The sequence below is a fragment of the Cyprinus carpio genome, chromosome B25 (assembly GCF_018340385.1).
Source record: "Cyprinus carpio isolate SPL01 chromosome B25, ASM1834038v1, whole genome shotgun sequence".
NCBI lineage: Eukaryota > Metazoa > Chordata > Actinopteri > Cypriniformes > Cyprinidae > Cyprinus > Cyprinus carpio.
This window is the reverse complement of record NC_056621.1, coordinates 382,615-398,728: the sequence shown is the minus strand read 5'-3', so window position 1 is coordinate 398,728 and position 16,114 is coordinate 382,615. Positions and strand designations below refer to the sequence as shown.

General features: G+C 35.6%; 2 pseudogenes; both read left to right on the top strand.

The window, feature by feature from the left end:
- Window positions 1-2,512: 2,512 nt before the first annotated feature.
- On the top strand, window positions 2,513-5,536 carry LOC122142407 (annotated as a pseudogene).
- Window positions 5,537-5,839: 303 nt separating this feature from the next.
- On the top strand, window positions 5,840-14,965 carry LOC122142362 (annotated as a pseudogene).
- The last annotated feature ends 1,149 nt before the right edge of the window (window positions 14,966-16,114 follow it).

The following is a 16,114-nucleotide window of genomic DNA, read 5'->3' as shown; positions in this document are numbered from 1 at the left end:
CTAGTGTGCAACCACTTTAATGCGTGAAGAGCCTCTTAAAACCCTCCTGATTTCTGAGCAGGTTTGAAAGTGGCAAGAACAAGTGTCTGCATGTTTCCCCGCACCAGAGCTGCCTTCTGTCTGACAGAAGAGTGCTAGCAGCTACACATTCTCAAATATACACACGCTTACTTCCGTTTGCACGCGGACAGGCTAATTTGCATAATAAAAGTCCGAGCAACAAAAAAATGCCAATATTAAAATATAGGAATTTTTTTCCCCCGAAATTAAGTAATCAAAGATCTGAAATGGTTAGAGAAACTCTGAATTAGGCTATAATAACACAAAACCAAATAACTGTTTACAGAGCATTGCGTTACAAAGTACTTTATATGACAAATGAAGACACTGTACAAGTTTGTATAAATAGCTTTATTCACAGAATTAAAAAAAAAAAAATCATATCTATATGTGTATCTATACACATTAGTTACGATAACAAATCATCAGGTCATTGTTTTCTGAGATGCTGAGTCTGTCTGTCTTTCTTTCAAGCCAATAAGTTCTGTTTGCAGTTTCTCCAGGCTTTGGTGGGACCTCTGGAATGGTCTATAATGTTAGAAAAAACATTGTTCAACATGAAAACAAAATGTACACAATTTGTATTCAGATGCACATTTCTGGATATAATTGGAGAACAATTAATTTTTGTATGTAATTACATCAATCAAGCAATAAAATCTATACAGTTATAATAATAAAAAAATGCAGTTCACATTTATAGATAAATATCTAGGTAGTACCAACACCTAAACACATTAAAAAAAGCACAAAATCTGAATTTGGAAACCTTACTAAATCAGGACGATAATACTGATGCACAACCTGTGCTCCAGCAAACATTGACAACACACTGGCTGCAAACATCCTTAGATACCTTGGCCAGGATACACCCTGCTGGCCATCCTTAAAAGGCAGCTGGCTGACAATTACAGAGAATTTTAACTCTAAAGAAAGAAAAACTGTTTATTTTCAGTTGCCCTTCTAATTGCTCTGCTGATATTTAAATAGACAAGGAAATGCTGGGTAATGTTAACCCATATAAAAATGTAATTATTTAATGACTATTTTAAATAACACCACCAAATATTATTAGATGTATTTATAAAATTATATCAAAAATGACAATAAAAACAAAAAGCCGTTATTATTATTTTATTTGTTAAATCAATAACAGCTAGTCTAAATACACCGTTTCATATTGCACAATCAAAGCTTATTTCAATGCAACTCAATAAAATAAATAAATGAACGAACACTTAAGCATGTCCATGTGTCCCACATATAGACACTTATTTGATCAGTCAGTTTAATCACGTCTTGCTAATAAGGTCATTTCAGCACAGCTAGCTAATCGTTAAACGTAGCAGCAAATGAAGCACATGTGCGATTATTGTAAAACAGTATTACAATTCCCACATTAAGATGGATAAAATTTGGAGAGACATATACTTACCTTGTTATGTCTATAATCGAAATAACATTCCAGGGTTTTGTTGCACACGACATTCGGGCAGCAAAGGTTCTTGTTACATGTCTCACATGTTCGCTTTGGAACGTCTTGTAAATCACTTTTATCATAGGGAAAACTGAAATGGATGGTTTGTCGTAATAGCTCTAAGTAATAAAAAAGTTATTAAATTGATTAAATTAATACTTTGTTCTACACGTATTTGAACACCGGTATTTTCGAAGCACGCCATGAGATGTTTTACTTACATAAAAGGTATGAAGAGAAAAATACGACCCCATCCTTTTGAAAATAATGGTCGACGTCCGACAATGTGAAGCCAGCCATTAGAAATATAGTGGTATAAGAAGTGTGGATTTAAATTACGGCACGACTGGTTGCCTTGTATTAAGGTTTTATCATGTTAATTTTCAAATCATCATTTATAAGAATTAGATAAAAAAATTAAAAGCGTTGAATCCAAAAACTATTAAGGTAGATCTGTTGTTAAACATGCATTAAACTAAGGACTTTTATTTTGAATTTAGCCTTTAACCTTTGTTGATATTTTAATACTTACACCGGCTGCAATCCATCATGTGTAGCATCATTTAGCTTTACCGCACTAAAAATACTCAAATGTGCCATAAAAGGTCTGAAGAATATATATGGAAGGTAGAGTTATAATCCTAACGCAGAAATGATATCTGTGTTTGAAGAAACGAAGTTATTTTAATGTCTTGTATCCGTCAGTGGTCCACACACAGCTCTTAGCTTATTGAGTATAACGAGCTAGTTAGCTGCATCCTACAGTAACAGAAGTTGATTAGTCTTTGAAATATGCATGTTTTTAGACAAAATTAGTATTTTGAATTATCCTGTGACGTTTAATTGATAAGCTAAGACTAATGAAAATAGGACAGTAACAGAGGATTAAACAAAGGGAGGTGTTGTTTTACCAGCTGGCATATCAGTAACATAAACATGAAATATTATCTATTAAAGTAAGACCACCACATTAAGATGGAAGAAAGGCAGTATTCATCTCTGACGCCCCTATGGATTATCTTCAGTACTGGTGATTTGCCCAGCCCCCAAAAGATCCCAAAAGAGTTGCTTTCTCATGTTTTTAAATAAATTAGTGATGTGTTTATACCGACAAATGCTATCAAAATGGGATATGAAGGTGTATGGTGAATGGTGTAAAACACTGACAAGAAAAAGATTAGATTATAGATTTTGAAGTAAGCTGCGGTGTCTTTGTCTCTGTAATTTTTGTTTTCTCTCAGGTATCAAACCACCATCCTCAGCAGTACCAGGCAGAGCAGGTTCCGCATACCACAGATGGTTAATGCCGTCAATACGCCGAGAGACCTGTGGAGGACAAAATCATGACTGATCTTTCAGTGCATCAAGACGCCATATCTGGATCAACCTCAGCAGCCTCATCAACTCTCTGCCCAACCACCAGGTAAGTGACCTTTTGCATCCTCACAGTGTGCAATTTAACTGGGATGTTTCTGCAAGCTTATTAACATCTGGTTTGCAGCCCTTCCGACGACTCCGGCAAAAGGAAAGAAAAGGGGAAGGCCTCCAAAAGGTGAAGGAAAGGAGATTGGGAAGCTGAAGAGTCTGCCAAGAAAGCGAAGAGGACGTTAGATCGGTTCAACGGGATGTCAGTGGAGGAAGTCATGGCTAGAAAGCTGCCAGACGTCATCACACACAATCTTGACATGCTGATTGTAAGTTGTTCTGGTTTTATAAAGTTTGATCTGTTTTTTATTTCTGCTATAAATTAAGTACAGATGTACAGTTAGGTCCGTATATATTTGGACACGCGGCACAATGTTTATTTTTTCATCCGCTGACCAAAACATATTCACGTTACAATCCCATAATGAATATGGGCTGCTTTAAAGTGCACACTTTGAGATTTAATTTGAGGGTATTCACATCAAAATTGGAGGAAAGGTTTAAGAATTACAGCTCTTTGATATGAATATTATTATGGGTTTTATAATTAATCTGATTTAATACATATGATAAATAAATGACGATTTTTGTTTGTTTGTGTAAACTCATTGCTACTTTTACAGATCGGCATCAATCCAGACGTTTGTCAGCCTACAAGGGAATGCATTAATCCAAATCCTGGGAACCACTTTTGTATGTATTATTCAGACTTATTCTTTTTTTTTTTTTGTAAAGGATGTTTATATATACATTATGCTCATCTTTTGATTGTTTGTTGATGTACTCATAGGGAAATGCCTATATCTTTCTGGGCTGACTGATGAACAGCTCAACCACATGCATGACCAGACGCTTCCTGAAACGGTATGGCATTGGTTTCACAAATATGGTTGAGAGGACAACACCTGGGAGTAAAGACCTATCAAAGTAAGACTTTAACATTTACATGATCTGTGTGAACGGTGTGGGTCACATTTATGTATTTCCAAGCAGGTTTGGCTAACATATTCAAGCAGCTTGGTTTTATAGCGGCTTCTTGTGAGCAGCAAGCTTCATACTTTGAGAAACTATTGACGATAGAGAATGTATCTTTTTGGAAAGTCGGAAACAATGCCAATTTTCTCCAACATCTTGCTAATGGGATCACACTTTAAAAATGAGCTTATGCTCAAAGGATTGCATTTGATATGAATACATTCGAATATCTTGGTGTTTGGGTTTGCAGCAAAGAGATCCGTGAAGGTGGCCACCAGCTTTTGGAAAAGCTCCAGATGTACAGACCTTTAATCGCTGTGTTCAATGGAAAATTAAGTCGTCGATTTGCTATTGATTTAAGTTCTAAACTCATATTTATAATGAAAGTTAATCCTGTTTGATATTTCAGGTATTTACTAAACATTTTGCAAGGAGAATTTTTGGAGTAAAGGCTAAGAACTTAGAGTTCGGGTTGCAGCCTTACAAAGTGCCAGAAACAGAAACGGTAGGAGCTTCTTCTTAATAGTTTTTATGTTCCTGTTTATAGTTGCATATTGATTAGACATGAGCCTTCTGTTGTCCAGGTTTGCTATCTGATGCCATCATCAAGCCCACGCTGTGCCCAGTTTCCTCGTGCTCAGGACAAAGTGCACTTCTTCATCAAGTTAAAGGAGCTCAGGGACCAGATGATGAGGAGTGGTGAGGACTCAAGAGAAATCCAAGAGACCAGCTACACATTTTGATCTGCCTCTGGCCAAAGGTGAAGACTTTTACAATTGAAAGCCGTTTTTTTTGTGTTGGTTCAGAAATATAAGTTGTTAGCCAGTCATGTACGTTGTCATTGTTTATTCTAGAGGATGCCAAAAGACTGTCAATCAAAGAAGAGCAGCATGACCCTGGATACGAGGAGACCTGTGCCCATGGAGCACAGCAGCACACACAGCAAGCATTTGAGGTCCGCCCTTCTACAGACACGGTATATAAATATCATGTACGGAAAGAATATGAACCATTTTGTGTCAGGTGCTTGTAATCAATATTCAAAATTCTTTAGATCAGGTATCGGGACAACCGGTGGACAATGCAGCCGATTTGCGGACCAGATTTCCAGACATCAGATGTAGCAACAGCAACTGAACAGCCTGAGAAAAGGACCCAGCTAAACATTCTTTTTTTATTATTGTTTTATTTAATATTTTAATGTGTTTTGCCTGTTTCTGAGTGATTGATTCAGAGCTGTTAGCTGAATTATTTAATTTACGTGATCTCTGTGTGAAAGCGTGAATGACTTTCTGATTGAGACTTTGTTACTTTTTGTGCCTCTATTTTTATCCTTTTAAGTAAACTTCAGTTATAAACTACAGTTCAAAGGTTTGGGGTTAGTAAGATTTTTTTCTTAAAGAAATTAATACTTCTGTTCAGCAAGTACGCATTTCAAACAAATACTGTACATTTAAACACAAAAAAATGTTAAGCAGCATTGTTTTTTCACTTGTCTACATTCAAAATAATAGGAAATGTTCCTCGAGCAGCAAAAAGATTTCTGAAGGATCATGTGACACTGAAGACTGGAGTTAGGATGCTGAAACTTCAGCTTTGTATCACGGAATAAATTGACTTTTCATCTATATTCAAATAGAAAACAGTTATTTAAATTGTAATGTTTCACAATATTACTGTTTTTACTGTAATTTTTTTGGGTCAATAAATGCGCCTCGTGAGCATAAGATACTTTTCTCTTTTAAAAAAGAATCTTCCCCAAACTTTTGATTGGTAATATGTATTCCCATTAGCTGATCGTTATGTGTTTTTCGTGATATGAAATGGTTTCACTTCACATATTTTTATTTTTTAGGTTTTTTAATATGAGTATTTCAGTGCAACAGATTCCTAATGGAAACCATGGCTGGACTCTGGAAGAGGTTTATCACTGTGCATGTCCTCAGTGCATGGATTTATTGTAGTATTGCAGATGGCAGCTCAGTCCCACGTTATGGTGCTTATTGAAATACAGATCACTCATCTTTCCCTCATTCTGAATGCTATTTTTAGACTTTTTAGAATTAGTGTTTTGTTATTTTGCAATCAGTATGCATAACTGTTTAGTAACATTTATACCTGTTACAATCATAAGGAACCCAGCTTCATTTTTTGCTGTGAGAATTAGCTACTATGTATGTCGTTTGTAAGTTGTATTTTATGTTTTATATGTATGTATTACTAAGGCCAAATAAAGCCATGTGTATTCGTTTATGTCAGTAAATAAATACCTTTCTAATACGTCTGAAAATAAAGCCGCGACTATAATCTTTGTTGTTGAGAGAACTTTTTAAATCAATGAAGAAATGTGTTTTTGCAAGGTGCAAATCGCTCACAACCGAACTATGTATTAAAGGCGTATTTTATTTATTGAAGCGCAGCCATAGGAAGCAACGCTCTGAAGCGTTTAAATGTCACAGGAGACGGAGGTCATACTATTAACTTCAGAGGGGTGCAGTAGTTTCATCTCCATAATGAATTTAAGATAAAACCAATAGCCCCCGGTACGTTTTTCGTTTTTACATTTAAAAATACTTCCCCAAAAAAAAAAACTTAATTTCTGTTTTCTTTGTTTCCTTTTTAAATATAACTTAAGACACAGACGTACTGTGCCCAAAACGCCCCTAGTTACTGGTGCTTTTGGTACGCTCCACTGTCAAAAATTGATTTCTCGCTGTTTGCTCTCGTCTTTGTTGCTTTCACCGGTTTTGTTCTTAAAACGAGAAAAAAACAGCATTTCAGTGGACTATCGTTTCTAATCATATCACAACGGAGGTATTCATTTAACAAGTAATGCGTAATTTTAATTAATGACACAATGTCAATGTATTTTATTGCCGATAGAAGCGCTCTGCACAGTTAGCTAGCGACCATCAGTCATTGTGCTCAATGAATTTGCACTCTAGGCCAGTATTAGCCGAACCATGCTAACAGCATCACATATGGTTTTTATGTTGATGTGAAATAAAGGATCTTAGGCCGTTTACCTGCATTTGTCCTGCTGAATTCATATGTACTTAAGTTACTAAACTTAGATTAGTTTTTTTTCCCCCCCCCCCCCCTTAGATTAGTTTTTTTAAATGACTGGATGTGTCTAAATAGTGAGAGAGAGTGAGATGTGTTGGATGATTACGTGGAGTGTGTTAAAATCCAGCACACAGAACCTTTTCTGATCTGGTTTGTACACTTAAGCCAGACTAGGCTGGATATGTTTTGATATTTCACTAAATTTAGAATTGCATTTATGTATAAATTGAACCTATTTATTATAAAAGGGCTCGGTTATAAATATTCTCCTGTGAGAATACCACTTGAAATTGCTGTTGAAATGACACAAATAGTGATTTATTTAAGTAAATTCTTTTAGAGATGGATGAACGGCTCTATGGATCTTTGCCTCATGCCCCCTACGTAATACCTCCAACAATGGCTGAGTGTCACCAAATGTCGTCAACTGGCGCCACGATTTAATTACGATCCCAACGGTTTTCCCTTATGCTGTCTACTATCTATCAGCATTTAAGGCTGTTTTTTGAATGCTCATAACATCCTGTACCGCCATGCACGAAACACGCCGCAAATAAACACGTTATTGTCCAGCTTAACGCCAGCAAAGAAACTTGCAACTTGTGTTTGTTTTGGAAACTGATGTGTTCCTGCAATATTAATGTGTTCTTTTTGCAGGGTTGCATTTAATGACTTCACACATGATTTTGGTATAACAAGTAACTCTTTATGGAAGTTGCAAAGCTTGTTGACAATAGAAACTCTGATGTAAAGAGGTAGCATCTTAGTGAAGTGTAGTGAGTAGTGTGATTGTGATGTATAATTCTATGTATTTTTAAATGTCATTTTAATGAGTATTTCAATTTTATAGATTTATTTAAAAATATTGCAAGCTTTATAGCCATTATAAATGTATTGTAGTTTAATAATTAAATAATACGCTCATTAGTATTTATCATGCATATAAATAAGATTTGCAATCCTGGAATCTTTGTTGAATAGTAGTAATTTTTAATAATTTTTTGCTTTTATATGTTGAACTCTGACCTGTATCAAAAAAAAGTTTTCTAATCTATCTCAACTAGTCTTATATTGATGTTTGATTTCATACATTATTTAAACAAATGTTAGAATCTAAAAATCACAATTTTTATAGTTTTTTTACATTTTCTTTATTTAAAAAAGATTACACGTTTTTATAGTTATAAAAGTAATTTATGGGTTATTGCTGTAATAATAAGTCCTAAGAATTACGTGTTATTATTCACATCATACCGTTATTATCATTTATGATCAAACGGTGTGAAATCAAAATATTGCAAATGTCATTGTCATCTTTGTTTGTGTTGTCTGTTAACTTTGAAGGTTTCTTGTTAAATAAGACTTAAGTGTCTGTTAACATCAGTTAAAATTATTCTTATTAAGAACTACTATTTTGTTGATTTAGTGGTGTATAATTAATGCCACAATTAATAATAATTAATATCATCCCAGTTCTATTATATGCAAAAAGTAACTATGCGATCTAAAGAGTTGCAAATGTATTTTCCTCTTTTTGTATTATTCTATTGTAAAATGTTTTGTCTATTATGCAAAGTTACTTGTCAGCCGCGTAAACAGCCATTGTGTTGGGTTAAATCATGACTTCACTACTTCGGAATAGAATATTGGCCAAACTGATTAAGACTCTCTATTTTGCCTCTTATTAAATATGTCCTTTTAAGTGGGACTTTTTTTCTACAGAAGTCCTAAGGTGGACTGACACCTCAGTCAGTCCCTGTTTCATTTCTGAACTAGGGTTTCGTGCATGTGTTTCTCAGTGCGAAGCATCTCCTGCTTGTTTGCACATTGTGTGCGAGGCTCAGTATCCTCACAGTGATTTGTGTATGTTGGGTTAATGCTTGGTTTTTAGATGGCGGGACACAGAGCAGATAGAGGGCATGCAGCAGATGCCTGTACACCCAGAGGATCCCGCCCCAAACTGGAAGCCTGCTTCTGCACAGAAAAGGTGTGTTGTTTCAAGCATTAGAACCGAGCCTCAGCAGACTGAGGATTACAGTCTCTCATGAAGGCTTGAGCCACAAGTGGGGTTTTTTTTCTCCCACATGTAATGCACCTGCTAAGGAAAGCGAGGAAGGCGCGCCCACGAGAGCAAGGAACTAAAAAACCCAAAGGGCAACCTGGACCCAAACCCAAAAAAGCCAAGGGGATAAGGAGCCGGCCCAGCCAGCTGAAGGACAAGGAGGAAGTTGACGAAACCTGGCAAGAAAGTAGCAGAGAAAAAAGGCGTGCTTTAAGGGCATGTCGGCGGAGGAAGTCATGAAGAAAACCCTTCCTGACATTCTAACCACCAATCTGGATTATGTCATTGTAAGTGGGTCTGCCTTTTCTCTGAAGTTGCCTTTTAACAATGAAGAATGTTAAACCAATGATGGAATTGAACCCAGATGACTGAAATGAATCTTATATTTATGATACAGATCGGAATTAATCCAGGGTTGATGGCGCCTACATTAGAAGATGGTTTCCTGACCAGGAAACCATTTTTGTAAGTAGATTACAATTTACTCATCTCTATTGTTATATTATGCTTTTATGTAAAAAGAGATTTTGTTGTTATTATATTGTTTATTTTATTTATATAATTGCTATTATAAATATATATTCTAGGCTGTCAAATCAATTATTCACATCCAAAATAAGTTTTTATTTTTATTTGATATGTGTGTGTACTGTATATATTTATATGTGCAATGGTACATACATGTATATATTTAAGAAATATGAATTTTTTATATTTATATAATATAAATCATATATATAAATATGAGTATATACGCGCATGTGCACATATTTCTTAAATCTATGCATGTATGTGTGTGCATTTATATATATTTATAAATGTACACAGTACACACACACATACCAAGTAAACAAAAACTTTTATTTTGGATGCGATTAATCGATTTGACAGCCCTAATATATTGCCTTTGTAATATATTAATATTAAAGGTTGTTTACAAATAAAAAAAAGAGACATTCTAAAGGTTAAATATATATTAATAATATAGGTAATATATATTAATAATATAAATAAAATATTCTAAAATATATATATATATTTACCTAGCCTTATCGCCAAATGACTACAGCCCCATTGACTCCCTCTGCCAATGTATTGATGAAATTAATAGTTGATGTGCCAGAACTTTCTTCAGTTAAACAAGGAAAAAACTGAAGTTATTGCATTTGGAAACAAAGATGAAGTTTTCAAGGTGAATGCATACCTTGACTCAAGGGGACAAACAACTAAAAATCAAGTCAGGAATCTTGGTGTGATTCTGAGACAGACCTTAGTTTCAGTAGTCATGTCAAAGCAGTAACTAAATCAGCATACTATCATACTAACATTGCAAGAATTAGATGTTTTGTTTCCAGTCAAGACTTAGAGAAACTTGTTCATGCCTTTATCACCAGCAGGGTGGACTATTGTAATGGTCTCCTCACCGGCCTTCCCAAAAAGACCATTAGACAGCTGCAGCTCATCCAGAACGCTGCTGCCAGGATTCTGACTAGAACCAGAAAATCTGAGCATATCACACCAGTCCTCAGGTCCTTACACTGGCTTCCAGTTACATTTAGGATTGATTTTAAAGTACTTTTACTCGTTTATAAATCACTCAATGACCTAGGACCAAAATATATTGCAGATATGTTCACTGAATATAAACCTAACAGACCACTCAGATCATTAGGATCGGAGTCAGTTAGAAATACCAAGGGTTCACACAAAACAAGGGGAGTCCGCCTTTTAGTTACTATGCCGCCCAAGAGTTGGAATCAGCTTCCAGAAGAGATCAGATGTGCTAAAACATTAGTCACATTTAAATCTAGACTCAAAACTCATCTGTTTAGCTGTGCATTTGTTGAATGAGCAATGTGCTATGTCCGAATTGATTGCACTGTATTTTACATATTCACTATATTCTATGTAAAATCATTTTCTATTTTTAACTGTTTTAAATTATTTTAAATACGCCATTTTTAAATCATTTCCAATGTTTTAAAAATTGCCTGTTTTATGTTTTTAAAATTGCTTGTTTTATTTTTTTGTTATTATTTTTCTTCATGATTATTTTACCTTCTTTTATGTAAAGCACTTTGAATTACCATTGTGTACGAAATGTGCTATATAAATAAACTTGCCTTGCCTTGCCTTGCCTTAATATAATAGAAATAATTAAAGAACAAATATTATAAACAACTTATATTCATATTTTTTATTAAGGAATATTAAGGAATTTTTAAAAACCGTTATGTTGACATTATTATCTTTCAATATAAAGAGGTATTTTATAGTATGTCTTTATTGTTAATAATACAACAGTTCTATTAATATTGTTGTTGTTGTTGTTGTTGTTATTTTAACATTTTAAAAAGTGGTTGTATACAAATATAAAAAGATTTTATTTATATAATAATGTAATTACAGAAATATTCTAATATAAAATAACATTTATTATATATTTAAAATATAATAGAAAATACAAATATGTTAGCAGCCTAATGTAGTTTTTGAAAAATATCTATAATATATTATTTTTAAAACATAACTAGTTTTAAAATCTCTAATCTTCAATAAGTTAAACTATACACCGTTCTCTCAATCTTTTAGGGAAGTGTCTGTTTCCTGTCTGATTCACGAGAGAAGCGGCTAAATCACAATGGCATGAATCAGAGTTTTGCCTGAGCATACCGCAGCGTCTTCACAAATATTGGTAGCGAGAGCGACACCGGGCAGCAAGATCTCTCTAGGTGCGCTAGATTATCACTCTACTTTCATTCTTTATACTGAAATAGGTGATGTTCCTCTCATCTAAGGCTGTTTTACTCGTGCACCCTTCTGCAGCAGGAGCTGTCGAGAAGGTGGTAAAATCTTAGTGGGAAAAGATAAAGAACTTCAAGCCACTCATAGCAGTTTTTTTAATGGAAAATGTAAGTATTCAACACAAATACACAATGCATACTGATATGAAGGTGTGCATTTTACCATAATCTTTTGTTTTTAGGTATATATGAAATGTTCTGTAAGGGAGATTTTTTTTTGGGAAGAAGCCAAAAACACTTGAATTTGGCCTACAGCCTCACAGGGTTCCTGACTCTGAGACGGTAAAAAAAAAATTCCCTTTTTTTGTGTCACTTCATAAAAAAAAAAAAAAGGAACATTTTTGTCAAAAATGAGGGGGTGGTCGTATATTACTGGTTTTCTGGTAGGCGTTGTACCTGATGCCCTCCTCCAGCGCCCGCTGTGCTCAGTTTCCCACGTGCTCAGGACAAAAGTGCATTTTTACATCAAAGCTGAGAGAGCTCCGAGATCAGCTGAAGGGGGTTGCAAAGCCCAAGGAGATAGAAGAAGTCAACTACTCCATTGATCTCGGCTTGGCCAAAGGTACAACAAACCAATTATGATTGCCGCTCCTGATATACAACAATTATAACTGTACTTGACCACTTTTATCTTCCTTCTGTACTTACAGAGGACGCCTAAAAGGATGGCCATCCAAGGAAGCGGCATTACGATCCTGGTTATGAGACCGCTTTCGGAGGGAGCGTACGGTGAACCCGTACCTTAAGGAAGTCCAAAGCAATGGATACCCCTGGTACTTTCTCCCATCTGAGGAGAAGGTTGGTACCATCTTTCTTCTCTATGGAACTTTTTGTCCATACCATGACCAGTTCAAAGAGGTCTTTAGATGTTACAAATCAATTTTTTGTGTTCATACCTCCAGCTGACACAGTGGAGAAGGCGCCTACGAATCCAAACGCGGTTGGCCAGGTTCAGGACGGTCAGTGTATGACGCAGTCTTTTGCCGATCAGCTCCCATACATCGGCAGCTCCCTCTCAAGCCCAAAGCTGGGGTGTAGGGAGGAAGGACCGTTCTCAGGGACTTCAGACGAAGCTGTCGGTTCCTGTGCTCTTCCAACAAGATGCTGTTGTGCCTCTTATCTTTTCTCAGTCGATTCCAGGAGTCTTTGGGGCATTGGTTTCTTATCCCCTGTGGCGTTGCTGTGACAAGTCTGGTTACGTTATAATTTCAGGACCGAGTTTGAGGAAATCACAGTATCATGGAAAGGTGGCCCCAACTTCACAAGCACAAGGGAATCCAATGGCTGCTGTGCTTTTAAAAGAAACTGAACCTCTGAACTTCATTTGGGGGCCTTTTGGAGATCTCAAATGCCTCTTTATTAAAGAAAAGAACTTTTTGTACTATGAATTTCAATTAGACCTTTTTAGAATTAGCATTTCTATGGAACTGGAGAATATACTCATCTTTTACTTTAATGGGTTAGAGTCAATGGCGGTATTTTTGGTAGTGTAGTGTACGAGGTTCTGAGGCACTGGTTTATTGCATGTATGCGATATCAGGGACTGATACTTGATTTGTTCATAAGGAGCACACACTAGTTTTTCATTTGATATTTTAGATGGGATGTATTATGTTTTGCTTTTTGTAGTAATATTTGAAGTGTAACTACCCAAATCTTTTTAAAGAGCACATTTTTAAACTAATATTGCAAATCTGTGATGATAACATTTAAATAATGTTTTGTTACTATCTGATGTGACAATATAAGGTCTTTTTTACATGTTGGAAGGACTTCTATGAACTTCTATGGTGCCACTGCAAGACTGTACATTGCAAATATCTTTAAATGTGTTCCTTATGAGGAAGCATCAGCATCACTGTTTAAAAAAATGTATACAGCAACCTCTCCGCTTTCAGTACTGTAAATACAACACAGTATGACTGTTTTATATGTGAAATAATCCTGAACATGCCATAATTTATTGGATTATCTCTACATGCTTTTACTTGGTGCTACTATTTTTTTTAACCCTTTCTGTAAACATGAATTTCTTGTTTCTTAAATACAGTTAGCTAAGTTCTGCTTGGCGTTTATTTCCGTATTAGTATTTAGTAATTATATTTTAGTGAGAAAAGCTTGTAAACTGGTAGAAAATGTTTGATTATATATTGTAATATTTTTTAAGGAGATTATACATAAGGCAAACAAGCACTAAACCCAAGGATTCACTGACATTCATTTTGTAATTGATCTGACATATTTAACTTTATAGGCAATTTAAGTTAGTGCGATTACAAAAAATCAAGATTCAAAAGGTTATTGAAACCCCTTTTAATTCAAAATATTACACAGTGTTTGTAAAAATAGGTGGTGTGGGTTAAGTGAGTTGGTGAAGAGTTTGGATTATTTCGAGGCGAACGTGTGACTGACAGCAGCGAAAAGTATTTAGGGACATCACACTTAATCTTTGGATTATTATGTAATATCTTTAAACCTTGAGAAAGCATTCTTCAATATTGTCCAATCATTCTCCATTGTCATACTGCCACATCCCAGCAGATATGAATGACCACATCTCTGTAGTGCACTCAACAAGCTCTAAAAAAACAGTCAGGGTCTTAGCATGAAATTAGACTTTGATATTTCAATTTACTTGTTTTTAACACGATATACCTTAAGAGCATTATGTATGCCATCTCCACCGTCAAAATGCACCACATAGACAGTAAACCAGCTTCACGGAGAGAGAACAGTCCTTATTTCTCGTCATGCTCCCCTCATGCTAGCCTTACAAAACTACTGGAGCCGAAGGTGAAAAATAGATCATAATCTTTTGATTTTAACTGGAATTCATTGTGTTGGAGGCAAGTTATGTTTGTCTCACCCTTTTTTGATGGACTCGCTGGAAGGACATTTTTAGAATTCCCCAGTCACCCTTAGCTTGTTTTTCACTAAGATATTTCTTACTGGCTGTTGGATATTCTCCCCTTTTCTTCTTCTATTAGGGTCAGCTCTACCCGCGGCGATCTTAAAGCTTCAGAGTCTGAGTTTCTTAAAACCAATATTAGAATCCTCACAATTACGCCAAATATCATCTTCACGAAGGAGTTGTAAGGCTACTCAACCATTTTCTGTTAAAAACAAATGGAAAGCATCCTTATATCCAGCTTTGACACATCTCAGCCAAGACCTTACGAAACCCCACAACAAGGTTATGTGGGCCTAAATATGTTTTTTTGAAAAATTAAGCATTCATAAATGTACCTCTGGTTCTGGAGGCACAAAAATGCAATGACCACCTCGGTGGTGCGTTAAGAAGTTGATGTGAAGGCTGACGTTGAGTTGTAGTAATAGTCATGACAGTAAAAAGGGCTGCCATAAGGACTGATGTCACCTCTCTCCAGAAAAAAGGCGAGATGTGTTTTGTGTGTCCTCAGACCAGAGAAAGGCATGTTATCACTCAATGCTCCATCTACATACCTCTGAAACGGTGGAAAACTTTAAAAAAGTGGTTCCAACTTTAATTTTGATTTCAACTAACTAGATAAGGGTGTCAGTAATATCAAGATATATACCAGCAAAACATCAAGCTATAAAATATCAGTAAGGGAGCACATTGAATGAAAAACTGACTATTATTGCGAATGTTAGCACCAAATATACAGTCCAACGGCTGTGTTTGGCTACATACTATTCCCTGATGTATCTTGGCGGTATCACACCACAGTACAGTGGATAAAAGCACAGCTACCAAATCAGAGCCTGCAGACAGAGAGCAAAGTGTAAACCATAAATCCTCTTAACACTTATCTATTCATAATGCAGGAAAAAAACCCCCAAAAAAAGTGTAGTTCACCTGAATGAGATCTTTCTTACTGTCGAACATCAGACACCAACACATTTTGTCCCATCTGCCACTCGTGTGAGTGACAACAAACAGTCTCCACTGGCGAGTAGGTGGGCCATCCTCAGGCAGTCATGATTTAGGAAGTTTCGTACTAATCTTCAGCAGGTCGAAGAAGGGATGCACAGCACCCAAGTGCCTTTCCGAGCCTCTCTCGAGACATTTCCAGCAAATTTTCACAGGATTTGGCGTCAAAGGAGGGCCTTTTCGAAAAAAAAAAAAAAAAAAAAAAAAAATGGAATTTCCTTAGGATCACCGATATTTATCAATGTAATAGTCATCGAATTAATTAAATATGGGGTTTTTCTACCGTTTAATGTGTCTTCTGAAATCTTTTTAGATTTTCAACAAACTACTAT